A 2,591-nucleotide genomic window follows, 5' to 3' on the forward strand; every position below is an offset into this window, starting at 1 on the left:
GCCATCTTTGACCTCATGGACAAAGCCATACCCTTTGCAAAGGAATAGCAAAGCAAACAAGTGGAAGGCGCTTGTGTGTGGAACAGTATTGATCTGCCACTTGGGTTTGGCCCACTATCTTGAATGTTGGGAGAAATAACTTCTATGTTATAAATATTGTGTGTTATATAAGAAATAACTTCTATGTTATAGGATAGAAATAAACATCCATCTTGATTAAACAAGCTTTCACGGAAGCAGTCCAGTCTGTATTCTGAGGCCACAGCCACTGGGAGAAATAAAAATCAGTGCTCCTCCAATGAGGAAATACATGCTGGCTGGCCAGAATGTCAAGTGTCCTCTACAGCTAATCATCACATTGCTTACGAGGTAGATACCATTTTGTGAATTAGAGACTTCTTGAATTTTTAATGACGGCACTAATAGATTGGCCAATTAGAATTCTTAGGTTAGACCTAGACCTTGGCAGCCGGTTTCACGTTTGTCAGTACCCCTGTCAACCAATGCGTCTGTACTAGTTTCACATCCTTTATCCTCTCTCCATCCCTAGACACCTTTTTATGGAAAGGGGATCCTGAAACAGTCAGTGTAGCACAACCTCCAGAGAAGCTTGTGGAAAACACAGACTCCTGCCTCGGCCCACCCGCAGCCTGCTCACTCCCCCAGCACGACGGGAGTATCAGTGTTACTTGCTCTTTGGGGGCGCCCTCTAGCTCTCCAGGACGGTAAAGAAGTCCTACATGCTCATACATGCCTTGTAAAGCGTTCTCTCAGAGGGGAGGGGGCCGTTTTACTTCCCAGTCCAGGACGCTGCCCTCAGGTGTTGGACATTCGTGTGTGACTTGCCACCCTACTCGCTCGGGCCAGTCTGATTCCCTTAGTGGTGAAGAGCTTCCCAGGATGGCACCGCCCCCCAGGTTGCCGAGTCATCCTGATCCCCAGAGGAGGTTGGGTTATTGGACAGGGTCGCCCAGAGCTGCCTGGGTCCCTTGGCCATGGGGGAGGGGCCGCCTTCCATTTTCTGGGGCTCCGCATCCAATGACTGCCCCGGGGGGCTCCCGTGACTCCCCGTCTTACTCTTGGTGCCAAAGATTTCCATTCCCTGCCCATCTGAGAAGATCCACGCGGGTTCCCTCCAAAGCCTAAACCACGGAAGCCGGAATCGTGGAGGTTAGGAAATGAGAAAGCAAACTGAAGCGCCAGCGGGAACCAGGTACGTGGTCATGGAGAGGGGAACAGAGAGCCGGGTTGCGCCCACTCTGAAGCGGCAGGTGCTGCTGGCTTCTTGCTGTGTTGTTTGGCGATCAATGCTCAGTGTTGTCGAGGCTTGTGGTTTTTCGAGAGAAGCTCCCAATTTGGATTTTAAAAAAAGTGTGAACTATTCCTATTTTAAAATACTGGCAACTAATATTTTAAAAGAAACCACACTATCGGCTTTATATTTCAAAGCTGGATTTGTGCTGTGGGTCACTGGTTTGTAACCTCTGGCTAGAATTTAGCAGTATAGAGCCTGGCGGAGAAAGGGGAAAAAAACAATTTTAAATTTTGTTCCAAGGACTATAAAGCAAGGAGAGAAAAAAAGTAAGACACCTATTACTTTTTCAATAAATCATCCTCATACAGAGATTAAGTGATAAAGAGCATAATGATAATATACAAAGCACAGTGTCTGACATGCGTTAAGTTGTTGAACAGTATTTAACTTTTAGCTTTATCCTTGAGTCAATTTCTATGATGTTCTGCTTGCCTATTTCTGCACTAGCACCAAACTCTATTACTGTGGCTTTATAAGGTATTTGGTAGGAGAAATCTTAGAAATGGCACAGGATTTTACTGAAGTAAAATATTTTAATTTACTCACAGACATGCACATATTTAAACAGATGAAACTAGAACATCCAGCTTTTTCTCTGGAAGGGATCTTAGAGTTTATCTAGCACTTCACAAATCAGGAAACTCAGGCCCGGAAAGATTAAGTGGCTTGCTTAAAGTTTTCCAACCGGTTGGTGGTTGTGTCAGATTAGCAGTGATGCGCTTTGAATTCTTGTCCAGGTCTTTTGTCTCCACTGAGCTTCCGTAACTACCTGTATCCTTTTGGTATGCTTGGTACTTCCACCGTGCAAGCCACTCCTCATGATCAAGGCATTGGGCACAGAGGATGCCGCTTGCTTGCCATCCTGGCAGAGCGACATGCTAACACGTTAGTCCATATGAGATTCCTCCAGGTGCACCAGGGTGGGGAGTGGGTGCCAGGCCCCTGTGGGCTGCGCAGGGTGCTGGCCGATGTACTACTGGGAGGACTCGGAGACAAACCTCACTAACTTCTTGCCATTTCCTCTAATCTCCTTTGTCACAGTAGTAAACGCAGGTAGACAAGAAAATGATGGATGTTTATAAACTAAGGCAGCAACTATTTATCAACCGTAAGCATGGACTGTATTTCTGTTTAAATAGATCGAAGATAATTCAAACATGATTTAAAAAAAATATTCGCTTCCTCCTTCTATCAAGTCAAATAAAATTCTAAGTGTTTGTGCATCGTAGGCTACCAGTGTGTTTAATCTCTTTTTCTTCACTGGAGAACATGAGAA

The sequence above is a fragment of the Pteropus alecto genome, unplaced genomic scaffold (assembly GCF_000325575.1).
Source record: "Pteropus alecto unplaced genomic scaffold, ASM32557v1 scaffold87, whole genome shotgun sequence".
Lineage (NCBI taxonomy): Eukaryota > Metazoa > Chordata > Mammalia > Chiroptera > Pteropodidae > Pteropus > Pteropus alecto.